Raw genomic sequence first — 24,521 nt, forward strand, 5'->3', positions numbered from 1 at the left:
ATGTCATCTGCATATGCACTGATGTGGATGTGAGGTGGAAGCTCACCCACCAGGCCAATCAGTGCCACATTAAATAATGTTGGGCTGAGAACCCCTCCCTGAGGAACTCCGCGGCATACCTGATGACGGTTAGTGTCTCCGTCAGGCGTGGACATGTAAACGAAACGGCCGCTGAGGTAGCTCACAATCCACAGGTAGAGCCGGCCGCCAATACCCAAGTCATCTAGGGCATCGAGAATGGCTTCATGAAGGATGTTGTCGTAGGCCCCTTTGATATCTAAGAAAACAGCGGCGACGAGTCGGCGTTGACGTTTTTCATGTTCCACTGTCGTAACGAGGTCAATGACGCTGTCAATTGAAGAACGACCCCGCCGAAAACCGGTCATCATGTTCGGATAAAGATCATTTCTTTCCAGAAACCATTCGAGCCTCGCCAGGACCATTCGTTCCATAACTTTGCCAACACAGCTGGCTAATGCAACTGGGCGGTATGAGGTAAGCTCATAAGGAGTCTTTCCAGGCTTCAAGAGAGCAACCAGGCGGCTGATCTTCCACTGCTGCGGAACAATACCGGAGACCCATGTGTCGTTGTAATAATTGAGCAGTGCAGTGCGACCAGCCCTGCCAAGGTGAGACAGAGACGAGTACGAGATCCCGTCAGGGCCAGGAGCAGATGAATGCCGACACGACGCAAGAGCAGCCTCTAATTCGGGCATCGTAAAGAGCAAGTCGTAGTGGTCACTTGAGGAAGGTGGCGCGAAAACTTCGGATTGGATAGAGGCTGGTTGAGTTGTGCCCACAATCATTTTGCAGAAGTCGTCCGCTACCTCTACATCATTGCGGCGTTGGTAAAGGGCCAGAGCACTGAAAGGGTACCTGTCTTGTGGGGGGAAACGTAGGCTCCTGACTACATGCCAAATACGTGACAGCGGCTTGCGAGGATCCAGTGATGAGCAGAACTTTCTCCAGCGCTTCCTTCCTAATTTCTCGAGATGGCGCTTTATGTGTCGTTGAGCTCGGCGACAAAGGGCGAGATCGTACGTGGATTTCGTCCTTCTATATTTCCTTTCAGCGCGCCGTCGGACTGCGCGCAACCTCTCGTATTCCACGTCGATAGGAGACCCCGATGAAGGTGCACATATGGTCCGCGTGGCCTCACCGAGGGCGGAGGTGATCAAGTCTTCTATTTGCGTTGGTGACTCGAGATTCGCACAGGAATTCTCCACGAATGTCTTAAAAGTGGGCCAGTCCGTGCACCGCACATGAGACGAAGTGGTAGGTGCGAACCACTTGACGCAGATATACGTTGGTATGTGATCACTGCCATGTGTTTCCACATCACTGAACCACCTAATAGAAGACTGTAGTCGTGAGGAAACAAACGTCAGGTCCAAGCAGCTACTATAGGACGCGCCACGCAGAAACGTAGGAGAGCCATCATTAATATTGACGAAATCCTGTGAGTGCATAAAGTCGGACAAGGCTTTGCCACGGTTATTCATTACTGTACTTCCCCATTGGGGGTGATGAGCATTGAAGTCGCCCACAATAATATGGGGAGCTGTGCAACTCTGGATTGCTGAGGACAGATACGAGAAATCAATGTGATCTCTGGGTGGAATGTAGCCGCCGAGGATCGAGAAGACCCGCCCTTTAAGTGTTAACGTCAAGCAAATGTAGTGGTTCGAGTTATGGTGCTGGAGGGCAAGGCGGTAGTGTGGAATATCTCGGCGTATGCACACTAATACCTTGCTGGTTTCATCAGCTTCTCGAGACCACAGCAGTACATATCCAGAAAGGCGGAAAGCAGAAGGCATGTTGGGCTCACATATAACAATCACAGGGAAGCGGTACTTCTGGACGCGCTGTCGGAAGTCACTTAGGCGACCACGCAGGCCTCGGGCATTCCACTGCATCACTACACTGCGACGTATGTGCATCGACACAGAGAAGGGGTTGTGTGGTAGCGCCATAATGAATCACTGCAATGCCGCCAAGAGCGGCTCAATTGCATCCAAAAACTGAACAACAACCCTTGCTGTTGGCGTATTGAGGCCTGAAAGCAGCGTACGCATGGAATGTAAAAGTTCTTTTAGAAGAACGTTCACCTGCTGGTCTTCCGGCTTGTCCTTAATGTCCACTGGACCGGCACGGATTGATGGACGCGTTGCTTCGACGACTTTTGAAGACAGAGCAGGCCATTCCACATCAGAGGAGGTGGATAATGTACCCGCATCTTTCTGAACCACCGTGGTAACATGGGCCGCTGCAGCAGGCGGCGTCTTATCATTCTGCAGCTCAATACGTTGAGGCAACGGAGCTGAGAGTTGCTGTGACGGCGCCTGAGACAGACAAGTGACGCGTGACTCTGGGCGTTGGTGTCGGGAACGACGTTTGCGGCGACGAATAGACGCGGCCGCTTCTTGGTGACTGGAGTGTTCTTTTACCATCTTCTTCAGGATAAGCCTCTCGTTCTTCATCCTTGGACAGTCTTTAGCCGTCGCCTCATGAGCGCCGAAGCAGTTGGTGCACTTGACTGTCTCCGTCTTGCAAGTGTCATGCTGGTGTGATCCGCCGCATCGACGGCAGGATATGTCGTTTCTGCATACAGCACTCACATGGCCAATCCTGTTGCATTTGCGGCATTGAACAGGCTTTGGAACATACAGACGGACAGGATGCCGCACATAGCCCACCTTGACGTGGGATGGGATGGAGTCGGCTTCAAAAACAACTTTAACACACTGTGATCGGCCGAAACGATGAATGTCGACTATCTTGGCCGTAGATTTGATCAGTGTCCGCAGGTCGCTGTCCGTTATTTCAGGGTCTACGTCTGTGATAACTCCAGCGGAAGTCCGTTTGCCGTGAGAGAGATAGGGGCGGACCGGCATACCGCCTAACACTCCAATTTCTTTCAGTTTGTCCACGGACGCCCGAGATTTCACATCTACCGTAAGGACATTCTTCCAAGCGTTGATTCTGACCTCTTGGACTTGTCCCGGAATCAGCTGGTCGAAGAATTGGGACAGCCGCTGTCTGTTGATGGTATTCAAATTAGCCGTCTCCGTTGTGGCTACGAAGGCCACAGAGAACCCGTCAGGTGCATCAACATTCTCTGCAGGCAACTCCCTCGCTGCTGATGTCCGGCGTAATGCGCCAAGTTTGTCAACAGTCTTTGTAGTCGACTCACCAGCTGTTGATGTCCGGCGCAACTTCCTTTTCAGGCGGCGCGATTCAACAGGCGTGAAGCTGCTACTGTCGGAATCCATCTCAGTCACCGTGGAGTCATCGGCCGAATCTGGAAGCTCCACGTCGGTGACGGTCGTAGCACAGAGGGCACCAACCGGCCGAGCAGCAGCTGGGTCAACTGCGTCGACGGGAAGCTGCACGGGACGTGTGGCCGCCATCCCGAAGGACGACGCGAGCACTGTGTACACACAATATTAAAAAGCTACAGAAAAGTGGAACAGCCGAAAACACAGATGCTCTCTACGGCAGGTGAGGTCAGGAACAGAGAGGTCCCAGGCAGGTCCATTAGTGTGCCGGTCAGCAGGAGCCGATCTCTGAATCAGCATGACTGCAACCTCCGATAATAGGCTTGAAAACTGTACCTGAGCGGTTTAGGAGAGAGCAGCAGCAAACATGAGACACCCAATACTGACAAAAGACGCATTGTAGGGGAAAGATGAACTGGCGCCGAAGGATACTGACAAGATAAGTACAGAATACAAAACAAAAATGACAGGGCTGAGTAGGGAGAGCAGACATTCCGTACATAGTGCTCCCGGAGACAAGCTACACCTTATTGGTTTATAGGCATAACGAAGACACTATAGAGCGAAAAGTGAGGAGCAAGGTGGGATTACTAGGAAAGGGAGAAATATTAGAGAGAAAAGAAAATGAAAGAAGAAGAAAAAATTTATGCCAGATGTCTAAAATATTGATGCCTGAAGGAATTATCTAATTAAGAGGTTTCAGGAAAAGTGAACGAAGAGGTGAGGCGGAAGAGGCGAATGAGTAGTGCTCTTTTCTATTGGTCATTAAGAATGAAGTTATAAAGAGCAGGCGTCACAGAAGGCTGATGATTGTCCTTGAGGAAACGAGCAAGATGAGCAGTGAGAAGAGGACATTCATTGAAATATGGCTGCAAGTCCGATGAAGTTGTGCCGCACACACAATTGCTGTGCGACAAAAGATGAAAGCGGAAATAATAAAAAGGAAAGCGGCCATGAGCTGTGACTAGGTGAACGATGGGTTTCTTCGGCGGGAAGAGAGGAGGTATGCTATTAAGCTTTTTAATCCGTAGGATGGCGTTATCACTGCTTTCTCGCGTCCAAGTCTCATCCCACTGGGCGAAGGAAGTGGCACGCATCTTTGTCTTTATGGATGAAGGGGTGGCAAGAAGGTACCTGGATAAACCATGTGAAGAGGCGGAATTACCAAAGAGGTCTGCCAGCTCATTGCCATCGACTACACGAATGCGCAGGAACTTGAAAAAGAGACACTCGACGCCAAGTAGATATGGAGACGAGTTGCTTGATATCCCCGCACATAGACATTGGTGGTTGTTAAAGTATTCAATGCAGTAAATAACGAAAGACAATTGGAGTATATGTGCAAAGAGGTAGTATGGGGCCGAGTGTGGAGATAGACTTGTGCTTCTAATAACGTGGTAGTTTCTGTAGCATAGGAGCAAGTGGCACCGATAAGTTTATACCTGCCGACCTTTGTGATGTGGCCTTGTGGGTTGAAAATTATGAATGCGGCACCAGCAGAATATGAAGTATAGGAGCCATCGGTGTATAGATAGTATACCGAGAGAGGGGTTACAGAGGGTACCTCATTGGAGTTGAAGGTGATGATAAAGGAAGTGGTGTTTAAGGCTGGTATGACAGTACCATGGGTTCAGAGGGTACTGGATAAGCGAAGGAGGGTAAGTGGTAGGGCCATAAAAGTTTAGGGCTTTAAGCGCGAATAAAAAAAAAAGTGTGCATTTAAACGGTCGAGTTACATTGGCAGCGGTAGGGCTTTGGCCAAAATATGGAGAGAAGATGTACGCGTCGTACGAAATGCTCCGGTGATGGCAGAAAGAAGGGTACCTTCGTGATGTGCAACATGTCACGTCCTTAGCAGGAACGTCGACAGTATATGAGCCTGTTTCAGCTGTCCAAAATTTCATGTTGAAGCTCGGCAAAGTAACATTCTAATGTGTATAGTGCGCGCTCCATCATAATGCTGTTTATTTAGCAGGAAAGCAAAATATGACGATACAATCTTGTTAAATCCCTCAGAAAAACAGTTATAGCCAATACAATCGCTTTCGATGTAGGGCGAAGTGCGTACGAGCATCCTATATCTGCCTTCGATGAGCAATAAAAACGCTCTGTTTGTTTGAAAACGTTCATAAATGACCTTTCCAAAAAATGGTTCTGGACTATTCGTCTTTTGACGAAAGGGAAATAGCGTGCCAGGTTGGCGTGGTAGAGAGATAATGCAAGAGTATGGCTCCTCTGCTGTTGCTCTGATGGTGATGGGGCTCCCTTCTCCGCTCGAAATCTAAGGAGTATGCCCACACGTTAATCGCAAAGCTTTTGGTTCGTAAGTGCGTTTTGCCTTTGGCCGGCTGCCTTCTCTAATTGTGTGTCCAGCATCAGGATTGGCTGCAATGTTCTTTTACACACAATTTTAGCGTAAGAGCTTTTTGTGAATACGCGGTCAGGATCTTGGATCCAACGTGGTCAAACCGTGCAGCTGAAACGCCTCAGACGCGCCAGTGTGTGTGTGTGTGTGTGTGTGTGTGTGTGTGTGTGTGTGTGTGTGTGTGTGTGTGTGTGTGTGTGTGTGTGTGTGTGTGTGTGTGTGTGTGTGTGTGTGTGTGTGTGTGTGTGTGTGTGTGTGTGTGTGTGTGTGTGTGTGTGTGTGTGTGTGTGTGTGTGTGTGTGTGTGTGTGTGTGTGTGTGTGTGTGTGTGTGTGTGTGTGTGTGTGTGTGTGTGTGTGTGTGTGTGTGTGTGTGTGTGTGTGTGTGTGTGTGTGTGTGTGTGTGTGTGTGTGTGTGTGTGTGTGTGTGTGTGTGTGTGTGTGTGTGTGTGTGTGTGTGTGTGTGTGTGTGTGTGTGTGTGTGTGTGTGTGTGTGTGTGTGTGTGTGTGTGTGTGTGTGTGTGTGTGTGTGTGTGTGTGTGTGTGTGTGTGTGTGTGTGTGTGTGTGTGTGTGTGTGTGTGTGTGTGTGTGTGTGTGTGTGTGTGTGTGTGTGTGTGTGTGTGTGTGTGTGTGTGTGTGTGTGTGTGTGTGTGTGTGTGTGTGTGTGTGTGTGTGTGTGTGTGTGTGTTGATGCCAAGGATGGCGGCAAGAACCTTTGTCAAGCTGCTACATAGCGCCTTTTTGTTGTTGTCCATGCATTCGTTGGATGCTGATCCAGTAATGAATACCAAATAAAATGCTTTGATTTGATTTGATGATGATTGCGTTTAGAGTGTCTCCAAATGGTGTCATTGGTGGCAGCGGTGGCAAAAGGCACCTCGCGATGAGAAGAAAAATCTTGAAATTGTATTTTCTCTTTTGCTCTTGACCGCCCCTTCTCGTTTAGGAGTCTCGATTTCATACCCTCATTTTTGTTCTTGATACACTTAACAGAAAACAGATAAGTATCTTACTGTCTTTTGTCTAGTTTCTGCGCTGTGAATTCAGCATCCCGGGTATCGATCACCAACTAGCCCGGCCCCACACCTTGCTACCGTATTTGCGGCCTCTAAACTCTTGGCGTGGTGTTAGTACTGCAAAAACTGAATTCTCCAATCTCTAGACTTGTCATTGTAAGAAATGTTTTACTTTTATCACTGCGAATGGTCGTTCTCCTCTTAATTTAATTCTCTATCGCCTCTTCATTTACAGCTACAGTGGAGTCACATTGATACAATTTTCACGGGAACCGGAAAATAAAACGCGTCATCCAATATCGTACCATCCATCGCAAGCTCCAAAAGTGCGAAAATTGGCGTACTCGGTCACAAACTCAATAGCGAAAGGTTAATGTGGCACCAAGTGATCTCTTTCCGCATAACACGTTGTGCGGAGCAGCATAACTCGACGCCACACGAACCGCGGACAACGCACTATTATTGAGTAACGTTAAAATAACTCGTCAGTTGGCGCTGCACTTTCTTCTTGTCAATGCCCATAAAAAAAGTTATTCTGGAAGTTGAGAAAAGAAGCCGCCGTTTCCTCACTCAATTAAGCAAACGACGCACCGTCAGTCGCTGCGGCCGCAATGCCTCAGCAGCGTTTTACCACCTGCGGTGCGCCGCGTGCGTTTTTTCTCCAGTGTGGCTGGGACTTAACACGTTGTTCAGCGGTCGTTTTAATGCAGTTTAACCTAGCACAGTGGAATATGAAGCTGTTAGTGTTAGAAATGTCAATAAAGGTCCACTTCTGCATTCGTATTATCCAATTCTTGATGAAAACGCGATCGCAATAACCGTATGAAAATAGAGTGCTCCTATGAACCATTTTCCGGAATTTTTTTTTTTGAAAACGTATTATGCAGAAGCGCATCAACGAGATTACATTGTATTCTTGCTTGTTCTATCGCCATTTCTCATATTTAAGGAAATGCGTATATTAGGCGAAGTTTGACGGAATGAATTGAAGAAAAAAAATTCGATTCCTGACATTCACAGCGAACCTCCTCTCTTGAACACTGTCATATATGCTCGCTCTGCATTTGCACAATTTGTATTTTTTTTAGGGCGGCTTCCTTGCTAAATTCTCAATTTCTGGTTATTTTTTTCAGTGTTTCACGCGAATGTTCCATTTGCTTTGTAGCTAGACCTAAACGTCTTTGCCTCAATTCCATTCTATCCTTGGCCAATCACACATAGCGGTTATGCGCCAATTTTAGAAGGAACCAAACCTAACCAAAATTAACAAAATTCGTGTTTTAGTTTCCAGGATGTGCATGCGTTCTGAGCGAAAGAAAAAAAAACCTTCTGCGCATAGTGTATTGCGCACGAAGACGAGAAGCGAGAAGGAGAAAACACCGATGTGATTATTGAACACATATACACAGGTATTAGGAAAGGGAAAGCGAGGGGCAGGCTGGCAACTGCCACCGGAAGGGGCACAACGCCTGCCTACTCTTCTGAAGGGAGGTGACAGCAACACAGAAATAGAGGATAGGAAGGAGGGGAGGAAAACGGAAAGAGGAAAGGAGAGCAACAGGACACTGCAACAGGACAAATCTAAAGACTGAAGTAGAACTCAGCATCCGGAATTAAAGTGACGCCGCGTCGAGCAGCCTCCACAATTATCAACCACATCCATGGCTAGTTCGCTATGCGGCTAATTGTGTTCTCCACGATGAGACGCCAAGTAAAGCTGCACGTAATCACCGTTTCACCGTTAGTCGGTTCCCAATATATGCTACAAGGTGTTTGAACCCGCCACCTCCCATCTTCTAAGGAAGAAGTCGTAGAACACAGTACAAATCACACACAGTAGGGCCGGTCACTGAACGTCACGCTACTACAGAATGTTCAATGTTCAATGTTCATGCTACAAACGTGAACCTAAGTGAGTTACTTCTATAAAGGTTAGTAGGGCGCGATGGGTCTGATCACGTTTATATGCACAGCCACTGGGGTATAAACATTCCTCGAGTGTCGCACACCGCAGGCCAAGGAGATGATAGTTTCTCACTAGCGACATGCGCTGCGCACTGAAAGCGGGACACTCAAGTATGAGGTGCTGAAGTGTCTCGTAGCAGCCACAAGACGTACACAATGGACTTTCCGCACGCCCTTGTCTGTATAAACGTTCGTGCACGTTCACGCAACCAACCCTCAGCTTGAGCAGTTGTGCTCTAGCGCGACGAGGCAAGCCTCGACCACGAACACGGGGCGGGAACGTTCCATTTGCGACGCGCTGATCTGGATGCTGCTTGAGTAGGTGGCGACGAATCAGCAGACGAGCGTCATCAAGCTTGCACAAAATTTCTGGGCAGTCACAGTTGTTATGAACGCTACTTGAAGCGAGCCGATCAGCCTCTTCGTTTCCGATGATTCCTACGTGTGAAGGTATCCATTGAGCAACGAGAGATACCCCACGTGATGTAATTTTGCTCTTAGAGTCATTAATACTGCGCACAAGTGGACGATGTGATGTGATGCCTAGCACAGAAACACGCAATTAATATACAATGCGTGCGTACGAGCCCAATATTGCTTCGTATACTCTTGCACGTACGACCTACGACTTTCGATGTTGAACTTACATGTAATTTTTGTTCCCAGACACATTGTTTTCTTTACTAAGAGATTTATAAGCAATGGACGTCACCGTCACGTACTCGGCACGGAGGAAAACACATGCTCTGCATACTCAAGCCACCACCGACAGCCCGAATGCGTAGATCCACTAGAGATTACCGTCCACGTTCTCCCGCAACTCTGGCTTCTGCATTGCCCTTTCTTTCCTCATTTATACTTTTTTGTCGACTAGGAGGACGGGTTTTCCGTAAAACACCACGAGGAGAAAACGCCTATGGCACGTGCAGTAAGTACATTTGTACTTTGCCGTTCTTCCAAGAATGCATGGTTAATATCAGACTTGCGAAAAAGGGAATTCCCATCTGTGAATACACGGCTAGCGAGTCCTCCATTAACAAGGCACCCTTACAGGACCAGCAATAAACGTTGCGACAGCGTGGAATGACAAAGGCTATAAGATTACCACGGAGGCTTACGGTACAGAATATAGAGTATAGTATTTAATGAGACATGTTCGTATTTAATAGAAATATCCGAATCCGCTTGAGTGCGAGTCTGAGCAGACAAGCAATTATGCCCCCACCGGCAACCAGTGTTTCCATTTTAGCCATTTTATCGCTAGATTTAGCGACTGTCTTGTCTTTCTAGCAACACATTTTTCTGCTTAGTGACCGGCGACCTTTTTTAGCGACACCGTGATGGACCACCTGGCGACATTTTAGCGACATCGAAGTTAGTGAAATTTCTTTCTAGGATGCACTTTATTATTCAAAACCTCAAAGTATGAGACCTAAATCCCGTCCGGTGAGTGGGCGCTGCGATCATGGTGAAGTAGCGAGATTGTCTTCACAGCAATGGTGTCCACATCGGGCTTATGCTTCGCAGCACGGTGATCTTGAAAGGCTTCACATTGTAGTAACAAAATACATGCGCCTTCTTTATTTATTTATTCTTTACAATAGCGATTTCAGTGCGTTTTAATGCTGCAGCATCTGCCCTTTGACTAATTGCGTTCGATTGCCGAAAGTTGGCAACCGTAGGAGTAAATTAATTTACCAGTGATAATTCCATCAAACTGTATGGTAAGATTTAGAACTCAACAAGCGCATAATGAGACAGATTGATTGTACAAACTGTAGTCGGTAGCTTCGTGCGAACCTAAATAGGCTCACCGCTTCAACCCATTGCTTCGAGAAGGGCACTTCCCGGGAAAATGTGAATCGACTGCATGGTGCACGTCGCCTGGTACAAATTTTTTTCGTCCGCTTAAATCTGGCGAACGTTCCGGTGCACGGAATTTGGCGGTCGCGCGCCGGACCCAGCAGCCGGTGCATGCCTATATTCTGGCCGTACCCCGGTCCAATTCGCACCGGAAGTAGCCAGGACCTTTTTTGCCAACGTACAATCGGGCCATGCCACAATTCGATGGTCCGCATAATGTTCCTCCGCAAGTTGTCGCAACTCCCAGCCAATCAGCCATCGAATGCATGCATACGCCATTTACAATGGCGGAGCTTCGGGCAGCCATTCACCAGGCAAAAGTACGCAAGGCGCCAGGCCCAGATGGGATCTCTTAGGAAGTGTTCAAGAACATCGATGGCCCTGCGCTGCAGCGGCTGCTTGACTTGCTTAATGTAATTTGGACAAGCGGAGACCTGCCTGAAGCATGACATACAAGCTGTCTGATATTTGGCATGTCGCCCTAACGTCTACGCTATGCAAGCTTCATACAAATACTAAGAAAAAATTCAAAGTATTCGCTCGTTATAATATAGGTACTACTCATGAACCATCCGCCGTAGAGTATTTTTTCACCGCTTCTCGTTAATTGAATGGTTGAGGTATTGCATCTCAAATCGGCGAGGTGGGCTTTGACGAAAGCCGCTGTATAGGCGGCTTCAGGTCCATTTTTACCACCCGGAGTTCTTCAAGTTGCACCGTGATATAAGTGTACGGGCATTCTTGCCTTCCGCTGCTATATGGAAATGCGACCGGCGCGGCCGGTATTTAAAACCGCGACCTCGTCTTGCGCAGCAGGCAGCAGCCACAGTCACTGAGTATGCGTGTGTGTGAAGTCATCGCCGCGCGTAGATTGGGCTGCATAGTTCAGCCGTCGCTTACGCCGTACACGTACTTGGTTCGAGAAACGACCGAGTACGAGCACTGATCGTTGTCATGAGCGAGTTTATGTCCACTGCAGAACGGTGGCCTTTCACAGGAATGAACAATTCACCCCGTCTGTGCCATTCTTCAATGAAACTCTTAGACGCCAACTTTGGTCCCTGTGCATATGCCAGTTGTCATGCTCGGACTTCACAGTTGCGCCGCCAGAAGGCGCAGCGTGTCCAGGGGGAAGCACGAGAAAGGAGTCCGGCAGCAGTATACGCTTCTCACATGAAGGGTTTAGGCTATCGGCATGCTCGAAGAGTCATCGTGCGTGAGCTCTTCCCGAATTTTTAATTCCAGAGGTGCTTGACGCACTTTCCAGGGTCTCTCTGTGTTTCTAGCCGTTTTCCCGCCAACTTGGGTTGCTGGTTACTCCGTATTCGAATGGGTAGCGCATCGGGTTGCTGTGCTGAGGAAGCAGGGTTTGAAACCAACCATCGGACCAACTTAGGGCACTGAGCATGTAACACTGTCGACGTACGTGCCGCCCTTCACCGAACCTCTTTCACGCCGACTTGATACATCCGGAACTGGGTAGGTGCCGCTATTCCGACACTCCTCGACGCTGAGTTTGAGCACTGAAGCCTGTGCGACTCGGTTTCTGCTGGTCTTCAGTGAATTCCTTTGATGCCAATTTGGGTCAATGAGTATGTGCCAGCAAGGGCATGCCGCTCTTCGATGAATTTATTTGACATTATCTTGTGTAACTTGATATCTGCCGCTAGGAATATGCCGCTCAACAATGACGAAAAGGACCCCTTAAATTACCTCCGGTGTTGAGCGGAATCGAACCCACGTCGCAAGGGTTCCTCAAGGACAGCAACCTACGCATTAGCAATCTGCGCCACAAATGCACTCGGTATGCGCCGCTTTTAGATGAACGCCTTTCACGCCAACACTTTAGCAAGCTGCGCCATGAATGCACCGGGTATGTGCCGCTCTTTAATGAACGTCTCGTCAACTTGGGGTCACTGAGTATGTGCCACTGAGGGTGCGGCAAGCGAGCGAACTATTCTCAGCGTTCGCATGCACCGGCGCGCCACGCTTCTCGTCTCGGAGGCTACGCACGGACTTCTAGGCAGTGCCGCCAGATGGCGCAGTGTGCCCACAAAGAAGCGCGGCAGAGAAGCTCCGTTGCCGCGTGACGGTTTCCTCGGAGCTAGCACGCACCGGTGCGCCGTGCATTTCGGAGGCTACGCACAGGTTTCGCGGCGGAGGCGCTAGATGGCGCCGAGTGTTCTTACGGAATCGTAAAACACGAATCCCGCTGCAGTGTACGGCGCATACATAACTCGTTTCGATGGTGGCAATACGTTGTGTCGCCATATTGATTGAATGCTAGGCATATCGTCATCGAGTCATGGTCAGAAAGGTTCCACTGAGATTTTTTTTCTTAATTCGCACTGCAGTGTTCCAGTCTCTTAACGTCACACCTATAATTCGTTGCATCACTCGTTGCGTCACCCTTAATTTAGCCATAGGGTCATCCTTGAGAAAAGCGATGGCATGGTGCTAGGTCTGAATTTTGACATTCCTAAATACAGTGCTTAGCTAGAGGAGAACATGAAGACGGATAAAATAATCGCCAGATATCAACTAGGGCGTGGTTTATTCACCAGAGTAAAATATATACATGCAAAAGGCAGGAAGCATGAACTTTTCTCAAGGGCATTGGAGAACGTTCGCTAGAGAAATAAGAAAGTTTAAAAAAAAACGTGCCTGTCACAGAAGGGCGCGTCAATGTTCTCGACGCCATATTTTGGGCGGCCGTAGCACTCCTCAGGCGGTCTGCCCAGCTCGAGTACGTGCGGCAGCGTGCTCCCGCGGCAACTCAACGGCGCGCGGTGGCCTGTCATTATAACCGTACGTGCCTCTCGTGACAACCGTGACGTCAATGAGAATTTTGGACAGGTGCCTTAAAGACCTGTTTCTCGAGGATGTATTCTTCCCGGACGACTTTCTAGCGCTCGCGGACGTCGGCCGTTCCGACACCGTGTCGTGAAGTTCGACCCACCGATCATGCCCACAGCGGTATTTGCCTTCTTTCTGTTTCTTGCTTTTTTTTTACCGTTTGATGTTCCTACTTCTGGTTCTCGCTTGTGTTTAGCGCCACTGCAACATCCAATTTCGATCGACGTTTTAGTGGCTTGTCAGCGCTAACATGCATGCCTCCCTCCCATGGGCTTGAGCAGGATTTTTCCACCTCGGTTAGAGGGGAGGAAGGGGCATGATTTTCCGTTTTCGTTGGGTGTGCATATGTATTGTAAGAGATATCGGTGTACGTTCTCCGTTCTTAACTTTAAAAAAGTTTTCTTGTACCAGGCGAAATGTCTTAGATTTGATTGACCGTGAATACCACATTAAAGAGCATGAACCCCTTCAACGAAGGTGAACGACTTACTTCAGAACTAGGACGAACAAATTTGGCCAAAGAAAACATGTTTCTGTTTGTGGTTCTAGCTTAGTATAAGTGACATAAATTTTATGTTTAGTGCTTGATGAATCTGCGGGTGATATGTGGGATTGGCACCTAACTGTGAAGTCCTGTTTTGACGTTCGTATCACTACCTCATTTGCACCACTTAACTTTCCTTTCTTCACTTCTCGGTGTTGACGAACTGCTTTAGCTCAAAAAATAAGTAAAAAAAGAACAAGCTGAGCATAATGCATACAGTGGTTTTATATTATGTAGTTTGAGTCTTTTCCTCCCTTAAGGAGGCAAGTGTAGTGTACGACAAATTTATTCATGTTGTTCGGACGTTTTCGATCAATACATCGTGATGTTCTGAACATGTTGTTCTATGCGTCCTATTCTGCTGATCTTTCCTATAGTGAAGTTCTTAGCGAGAGCGAGTGTGAGCATGGTTAAAAGTTGCTATTATGAGAACTTCGCATCATTTTGGTGAGGGCTAATCGCTTTACCTTCAAAGTAATTCAGAACTGAGCGACTAAACAAGAAAAAACACCTAAACAAGGACATACTCACCACGGGACAAGCTCTTCTTTCTGAGATGCCGCCGATTCATTATTCAACGGAGAAGATTTAAAATTTAAATTATGGGGTGTTACGTGCCAGAACCACGATCCGATTATGAGGCACGCCGTAATGGGGGACTCCGGAAATTTTGACCACCTGGGGTTCTTTAACGTCCACCTAAATACACGAGTGTTTGCGCATTTTGCCCCCACCGAAATGTGCCCGCTGTGGCCGGGATTTGATGCCGCGAACTCGTGCTCAGCAGCCCAGCACCGTAGCCACTAAGAAACCACGGTGGGCAGAAAACATATTTGGAATTCGAAGGACCCTTCCAAAACCTTGGCTTGAATTTGACTCTTCCTGTAGTTGTTTCTTTGGGGCTGCCGTACTGGGTTACCGCTACCGGAACGTTTGTGAAGCCCTCTGCATCTTTTCGCGTGAGACAAAAATAATTGCATTATAGAATTCTTCTTAATACCTATTATGCTCACGCAATTCTGTTTTATGTTATACTTAAATAATTGGTTATTCATATCAGTGATAGCAGACACTTTAAGTCCAATTTGCAAGATACTTATTTCATTTCACCTTAATTTATTCAAAAAAAAGAAGTGATGACAGTTTTTTCACCGCCCAATACATAGCCGATCCCCCACAGTTGGCTGCGCCATTTAAATGGGGAACAAAAACAACAAGCTCGTCGTACTTCTCAATTCATGGTCCCCCACTCATTGGCCCAAGAAAGGGGACGGGAGGACAGCCGCTGCTGATTGATATTCTACATATTTATATTTCACATATTCCACAGCAATAAGCGTACTATAAGAAAAAAAAACATGAACTTGCTACTTGCCTATCTTTCTGAGCACCAAAAACAATATGATGTGATTGTAATATCCCGAATTTGGCTCAAAAAAGGTGAAGATGTTGTCATACCCGATTACCTAACAATTTCATAGCCGTGCGATTCACTTTCACGCGGTGGTGGTGTAGCCCTCTTTGTTCACAGCAGGCGTGACTACTCAGCATTGCCAAACGTGTCTTCCAGCACGCCTGATACCGAAGCATTATTTATCAGAATGGACAACTCCGTTATCGCGGGTGTAGTGTATCGGCCCCCTAACTGAGCTGTAGCTTTATTTCTTCAAAAACTTGAAGCAGTATTCTTTCACCCTAGCGTCAGAACACAAAGACCCGGTTATATTTAGCGGTGACGTCAACATAGATACCCGCAATTCACATCACAATGACTACACGTACCTGTTAGAGTCCTTTAATTTTCAGAATTTGATCACTATCCCCACTAGAATAACATGCACATCTGCAACGGTCATTGATCATGTTCTAACGAATTTAACCTCGGATGTTATTGCGGGGGCATGCAATGAGCCAATTTCAGATCCCCTCCCCGCCTTTGTCACGGTCAAAAATATCAGTAAACCTAGACCAAAACACGCCCCAGTGAGTACGAGAATTGACTACGCTTTACTGAAAACCAGCATCCAGTCAATCAACACTAGTACCATATACCACGATGACGTTGACAGTGAACTCCAGAATCTAATTTACGCTCTGTCATGCGCTATAAGACTAACAGCTGTACCAAGAGATTTGTTCGCTTATATAGGGCGTCCATTGCACCTTGGATGACGAGGTACATTTTAACAATACTGCAGCAGAAGGATTTTTGGTACCATAAATGGAAACATCATAACGATAATAGCTATTACTTGGGTCTGTACAAAAAAAATCCATCCGCAATAAATCGGCAGCCCTTATGTACACACAGAAAAAGGAATACTATGCACGTCTAATCGCACAGAGCTCCGGTAACTCTAAAAAACTGGGGGAAATTGTGAGCAGTGTTCTTAGCAAAGCGCTCAAACAGACGTTTCCTGAAACCGTCGATCAAAATGTTGTAAGCAGCTTTAATTCACATTTTGCTACCGTTGGAGGTTCTTCAGGTCCCAATATAGCTAACAAAGATCTAAATCCTTATCTAACAAACCCACCCCCAAATATTTTCTTTTTGAACGACATTGAACTAAACGAAATGCATTCTACACTGGCACCTATGCCTAGTAACAAGGCCGCAAGTATGGATAACATAACTGTACGTGTGTTAAAAGAAAACATAAACGTTTTGGGTCGTATATTATGCCACGTTCTCAACCACTGTTTGCAAACCGACAGGTACCCAACATCTCTAAAAATAGCCCGAGTTATTCCAATATACATGGACGGAGATCGCTCAAACCCTTCCAGTTATCGACCAGTATCGATGCGGAGTGTCATTAATATCATTTTTGAGAAAATTATTGCGAATCATATTAATAACTTTATAGAAAAGTCTCATATAATTTTCCCACAGCAACACGGTTTCCGGCCGCATCATTCAACTGCATCAGCGGTGCAATCATTAGCCCAGGTCATAAACTCTGCTTTAAACGATAACAAACTCGTGGCTGTAGTCTTTCTAGATTTGAAAAACGCTTTCAGTACGGTAGACCATTCAGTCCTTTTGAATAAGCTTAAGCACTGCGGGTTCATAGAACATATCTTCAAGTTGTTTACTAGTTACTTTAATGTACGTCGTCAGATAGTAGTAATGAATAATATCTCATCGTCACCACAAGGTATGCATGCAGGTGTGCCCCAGGGGGCGGTTTTGGGACTCTTGCTTTTTTTCTTTATATGTTTCCGACCTTCCGCGTGCCCTACATTTTGGTGATATGCTGATGTATCCAGATGACACGGCTATAATAATTACGAGAGATGACATCAAGGAAATAGAGTCAAGTAAACTTAGATTTAGCAAGCATCTCCTAATGGTTCTCAGCAAACAAATTTTCTGTCAAGGTTTTGAAAACAAAATATACTACATTTCACTCCCGTAGTAAACATGTAGACCTTAACCCTACATGTGCGCATTAGCATTGACGATTCCGTACTAGAATATACACCTTCCTTTAAGTATCTTGGCGTAGTTTGTGATAGGCACCTGCACTGACAAAATCATTTATTAGCGGTGGGGGCGAAGATGTCTTCAGGGTGCTATAAACTGATACAGGCTCGTGACTTCTTTGAGAAAATACATTACGCATATTATATTTCTCCTTTATTCATAGCCACCTTTCGTACTGTCTCGAGTCATGGGGATGGACTTACAATCGTTACCTCAAACCAATCTGAAAAATACAGAAACGGTCATTAAGGATCATAACTCATTCTAAGCGGGATCACCTCAGCAAGCCACTATTCGACGACCTACAGATACTAACTTTCGATTCACTGCGCCTGCAAAAAACAGCAACTTTTGTAAACAGCATCGTGACATATAACCACCCCTTCCATATATCCCTCTTTTAAAGATCATGTCTAAGTACAAGAAATGTAACACTTGGTAATTTTAACACCCCGCCCACAAACAGCGTATATGGAGAAAGACGGCTCTCTTTTATCGGGGCAAAAATATGAAACACCCTTCCACACCACATAAAATATGCTCGAACGTTTGCTCCTGCAGCGAGACAGTTCTTCATGCACATGCATTCTTTATCTTTAATATCTTCTACGTGTTGTGTGCATCCGATTTTACCATATAATGTGAACATGTAAGATGTTCTTGAATTGGTGCAACTGCACCTTGTTATGCATTCCTTTTTCTTTTACATTCGTACTCTTGTAAATTTCCGTTTCCCCGCTGTTTTATGTTGGTGTTTTATACATAATGAAGTGTCTGCATTATTGTGCTTTAATTTTTTGGACCCATGTCTAGCCTATGGCTACTGGTCCAAATGGTGTTGGACACATTCTTATTGTGTTTTCAAGGATAAATAAACAATTTGAGTTTGAATATCACCTTGAAGAACCAAGCTGCGCATTCAAAAAAGACAGTCACAGGAAAAAAACGATGCAGAGACGGAAAGAGCGCGGTATCTACCAAGCATACCAAAGACCCAACTGAAAGGGTGGTCTCATTCTTCAAGCTAAACAAGTTGCGCTTGCTTCAGGCCGACAAGAATGGAGGATTTGTCGTCTTGCGAGATAGTTTTCAACGAGAAGACGGGCTGAGTCATCGCGAAGAACTTCGTCCGTGTGAATTGCGCTCTTTCCATCTCCGTCGCCTTTTCACCGTGTTTGTCTTTTTTGATTGCGAAACTTGGTTCTTCAAAGCAATTCACCAACTATCCCAGCAAGAAGTTCTTCTAAATTACTTGAATATCACCGCCTGCGCAATTCGGAAGACGTGGACTTCGGCTCCCCGTGGCTTATTTGCCTCATAATTTCTATATTTCAATTAAAACGACGGTTAATTTACCCGCTGCTTTCCTTTGCTTCGTTGTCAGTTGGCTTCCTTTGGTTATGACTAACCAAAATCGGGCCCCTCGGTTCTCGTTCTCCTCGTAGTTGCAACACGAAATTTGGCCTTTCTCGCGCTGTTTATTTTCCAACAGTGAAATAACTTTGCAAGCGAAAGTTACCTGCTACTGGTCACATTGCTTTATTCACCCCTACCCGTATTTCCAAAAACCGCGTACGCTATAAATGCTCGTAAGAGAAAATTCCAACCAATCCTGGTGCAGAACGTTCTATTAGCGAAGGCGAGCAGCCAACGGCAAACATTACGAACTGACGAAAAGCTTTGTGAATTCGGCCCCGTGACCATTGACGCATGCCCCGAGTGCATATGAGCCATGAGACGAAAGGAAAGCAACTAAGATGGCGACTGTCCAGCGCTGGCATCCTTGCGGTGTGCCTTTGCTCCTTTATTTTCTTTGTTTGTTTGCGTTGTTTCAAATTACGTCTCAAGAGCTGCGCCTTGTAGCGATGCTGTGATTCGTGCATAGTAGCCCGGCTCAACCGTCCTGAACATCAGACGGCACTCTTTGATGGTGGGAAGAGAGCGAGGGGGATTGGCGGCTCAGGGCGAGAGGAAATGCTGAAGTATCGGCTGCCCCCAACCCGTCCCCATATCGCGCCTTCCGTGATCGCTATACTTCGCCTGTCTTTCCATGGCGTGTAAGTTGAGATTGCGCACTTTTAATTTAAAAATAACAATAATAACAATGAAGGTAGCAAAATGTTAGTCGCGCAACCGTTTACTTCTGTCTGACCGTTACAACTTTTTTTTTTCACTACCTATTTACTAACGTAAGAGGCAGATAGGACGACGGAGGCAAAGCTAGTAAATTCTAACTACCTCGTCTTGGCCATGTATATTATTACGTTTGGTGAAGGCTCTGTGAAATTTAGATAAACTGAAGTTTCCTTCATTCTGTTGGGAGGACAGTTATGCGCAACTTCGTGGGGCATACGTATACATGGGGCACGTATGCGCGGACTCTACGTTGTGGAAATTTAGGCCCATTGTCTTTCATTATTTATCCAAGTACAAGGCTTACACTCAGTAAAGACTGACACGGATGCTCCGAAATTTTTATTTCTGAAAATTATTCATCGTAACTTTTATCACCTTTCTATATGCTTCCCAGTAAGTGAAATGCGCGCGTCCCGCTCCTTTTACCGAGCCTATAGCTAGCACCAGTGAAGCCCTCCTTTGCAAGCATATTAAAAATCACATCCAATGTCTTAACTACGCCTTATTTAACGTCTTGTTTCATGCCTTGCTCCATGTCGAAGCAGTTTCTTCTTTTTACCGTTCCTTAAAACATCGTAACGATTCCCTTATTCGTTTTACAGTCCAGATGCGGCTCTCTCCGACTTCTTTGTGTAGTTCACGGTAAAAAAAGGACATTGCTTTGACACCCATGGAACAAGGTGTAGTTGAGAAATGGGGCGGCTTTTTTAAGAAGCTGCTAATGGATGGCGCCACGCAGGTTATCTAGGCTTGGTAGAAACGGTGTGGTAGAAATGTGTGCATTAGTGCATATAGAAACGGATAAAAGTGACGATGAATAATTTTCAAAGGTAAAGAATTCAGTCTTAGTCTGTATTGAACATTCGTACATGGGTGCTACCCGGTACATCATGTGTACCTTAAGGAACCGTTTATAGCTACTACTGAAATCTCTCTTAAAAGACATTTCGCGTTCGTTCAGGAGTTTCTGCGCTGAGTATAACTCGAAGTGTGCCATAATGGCGTCCGTACAAAGCATGGTCATTATTTACTCTTAATGTATGGCATAATGAATTTGTCAAAAACGATGGTTTTATCTTTTCTCTTCTTTATTTTCTTTTTGTCTTGTTATGCGTTTACAATAGAATCGACCTTATATGACAATGAGATTATCGCTTCCAAACCAGACGGCGTCCACTCTATTGCTGGTAACGATGATACAGTTGCGTTAGTAACGGTTACTGCGTTTTAACAATTGCATACTACTACCAAGATATCTAACATTGTAACAAACAGTTACTAACGATAGTTACTGATTGTTACCTGTAGTTACTAACTCATAATTAGTACCTATAACGACCTTTCTTTTTTCTAAGCCTGTAGTTTGCCTACCCTGTTTCGCGGAAAATCTATACATAGAACACGGGAATGCTAACAAAATCACCTCTTGAGATGGGCGCGACATACTCGTTTATCCGGCTGGTTCGAGCACATATCAACTCGCCGAAATCAACCATTCGTATCTGGAACAGCAGCGGTTCTCCTTTCTTTCTTTTTTTTTTGCTACATCGAACCACTGCAGCCTGAAGGACAGATGAATGTCCACTTAAGCAGCACTCGCACCAAGTAAATTCTGAAATTGAAAAGACTGGGTTTATCCCCAATCAAAAGATTATTCAATGTACCCGACGCTTCGAAGCCGTACCGGCTTTTTCTTGACGGCGAGGTTTCGTAGAGCCAGCAGTGCTGTTTATTAAACTTTTTTTTTTTCGGCCTTCTCCAACCGGGTTGTGACGCCGCTAAGCCTCTTCGACGTACAGGGGTTCCCCATGACCGGTTGACATTCTTTCTTGACTGTTTCGTGTGCGGCGACTTCAAAAAGAGGCATCCCGCGGGGATTTTTTGTCTCCACTTCCAAGATGACCGCTGCGCTGGGGTCAATTCTGTGGTCGCGGATTACAGATCGCTTGGTAACTGCGCTGCGCAACGTATTGAAGTTTGCGGAGGTCGTTGGCCTGTCGACAGACGCTCGCCGGGGAATGCTTCGTCTCGTCGATGTACGTGTACTCGCCGTCAGAGCAAGGGGATCTTGTAAACAATCCCCTGTGCCTAGTTAATCGGCGGCCCTACTCCGTGAAACGGTCACTTAATTCGAAAAAGTTCCAGGAAACACCGGTTGACGAGATTACCTATACAGGATGGTCTATACAGATCCTCCGACATTCTACGACTGTCGACAACAAGCGGCTTTCAAACAGACCTCGAGCGCGTATTCACACACACACACACACACACACACACACACACACACACACACACACACACACACACACACACACACACACACACACACACACACACACACACACACACACACACACACACACACACACACACACACACACACACACACACACACACACACGCACACGCGCACACGCGCACACGCGCACACGCGCACACGCACACACGCACACACGCACACACGCACACACACACACACACTACTTAACGCTAGAACTGTTCGTAAGAGGAAATCCCCAACCAACCTTCATGCTGGACATGTCGTTAACAAAGGCGGCGGACCAACGGAAAAGAGCATTTACGAACGGAATGCTTTGTGAATTTGACCGCTCGTTCCTCAGCAGCCGCGAATAAAGCGTTGGCAAGTGCAAGTGCACACCCTTCCAGTAACACCGGTGCATCAAATAGTTATGCACGTACTAGCCACCTATAGTGGCTAAAGGCTGTCGCCACAATATGGAGCACGGAGTACGCATGCGTGTGGGAGTGTTGGATCTATGGGGTCGAATTCACAAAAGATTTTTCGTTCGTAAGTGCTCTTTGCCATTGGCCCGCCGCCTTCGTTATTGGTAAGCCCCCATTCACGATTGGCTGGAATTTGTTCTTACGAACATTTCTAGCTTAAAACATTTATTTACGAATATGGGCTCCGGTGCCGCATATACGGCCTGGCGTCCGGTCAATTAAAGGTTCCGTCTCATCTGTGTGCCTGTTCGTTTTGGACTTCATACGGCCACGGGATCGTGTACGTGTTCCCAACCCGGCACATACTGCGTACTGGGCGATGCAACTTCGCTTTTTGTCCCTGTATGTTCTAGTGTATCCAGGACTATATGTAGACTTTGATGGCTGCCTTTAGCTGAGACCGCTTTAAGTTTTCCGAAACTATGGCATTTCATTTGTGTGTGTGTGTGTGTGTGTGTGTGTGTGTGTGTGTGTGTGTGTGTGTGTGTGTCTGTGATCACCTTAATTTATCTGTGATCACCTTAATTGTTTTCTTGCAAGAGCCATTGTACTGTTTCAAATTCTGCGCGGACATCAGCCCCGGGTGAGTAAGCTTAAACGAAAAAAAAAAAAAAGTTCCAGTCATTCCCGACTTCTAGTTCTTTTTTCATAAAAGTACTATCGCCATCTGTATGAAAGGGAACACGCGAATGAATGACAAATAGCCTGGTCAGCCACACCCTTAAGGGTGTTTTCTTGTCACACTGAACGCACCTTACCATTAGGAGGTTACAAATATTTATAGAGGACGAGAACGGAGCTCTAACTAGGCGTGTGATGATAAAAGACGTAGTTAAAAATTATGTAATCATTCTGACAATCTTGTGCTCACAGAAATATTTGACAGGAGAATTTCACATCTCTCCCTGTGATACTATCTTGCCGGGTATTTCTGTGCGCCCAAGGCTGTCAGAATGATTACATAGTTTTCAACTATGTCTTTTGTGATCGCACGTATAATTAGAGCTCCGTTGTCGTCTTCTATAAATTTTCGTAAGGCCGTATACGGTAAGGGTGTTACCAGTGCGACAAGAAAACACCCTTAAGGGTGTAAAAATTCTAACAGTGATGCATGTTTCGCGGAGCCGCAGCGACATGCGTAAACAGCAGCTGATGAAGACGCGCCGTTCCTCCTGTTTGCACTCCCGTACCGAGCGTTTTCTTTCTTGTATCTTAGTTGTTGTGGCATGTGAACAAAAAAACATTTCATTCGATTTTTGATATGAATGCACTGAACATATAGGGCGTCTCAGCTAACGTTGGTCAAGCTGTTCAACAACAACAACACAATATTTAAAGAACATGGTGCAAGATGCGATCGTAAGACCTAGGGTGTTCAGGTTTTTCACAGCTCGGTCGACCGAAAATCGTAGTTTTCATCATAGTACCTTGAACCATCTTTTTCAAACATTGAACAGCTTGATTAAAGTTAGCGCTGGGACACACGGTACATGTCGCAGCTTCGGAAGGAATCAGAGTTACTTGTCGGGAAAGTGTGTGTGTGTTTGGGGGGGGGAGGGGGAGGGGGGGTCGTTTTTGTGTCGAGACTCCCGCCTCTGAATGCAACATTCGCGCACTGAGCACCGTCAAAATTGATTATGAATATTTCGTCACACATACGCCTTAGAAATATCAAACACAATCGAATTGTCTTCGAATGCGCTTGTTTTTAAGTTTTTGCTGTAAGCGCATACCAAATTCGCAAAACTTCTTTATGAGTGCACGACCCGCAGAGAAGACGTCAGGGCCCGCGTCACGGCGCCATTTAGTCATGGTGTCGTTCTGCAGGCGACTACACGAAGTTGTTTCTCTCTCTCTCTCTCTTTATGAGTGCATTCGAATTTTTTTTAAAGTTATGCATTTCTTTTTTATTGATATGATATAAGGAGATGTTGGCGCACAATTTAAGGCGCCGTCTACTCCTCATCTCTTGAGTGGTTCCATCATACATTAGTTGACTTTATTTCACAAAAACTGCGCTCCTACCATTAGCGTAGCTGGAACAACCATTTTTAAACCATTGGATTCCCTGTATACGTTTATACGTATGTCGACAAACGTACGTTCGCGAAATCTGAGAGCAAAAAGAAACACACACAAAACAAATGTTCCTGCCTCCCCGGCCTACCCCTTCCCATTCAGAATGTGTTTCACATCCGCCACAAGCCGGTACTGTCCTACTAGCGTCACGAAGGGCGCCTCAGAAATGCTTGCCTGATTAACCT

The sequence above is a fragment of the Dermacentor albipictus genome, chromosome 5 (assembly GCF_038994185.2).
Source record: "Dermacentor albipictus isolate Rhodes 1998 colony chromosome 5, USDA_Dalb.pri_finalv2, whole genome shotgun sequence".
NCBI lineage: Eukaryota > Metazoa > Arthropoda > Arachnida > Ixodida > Ixodidae > Dermacentor > Dermacentor albipictus.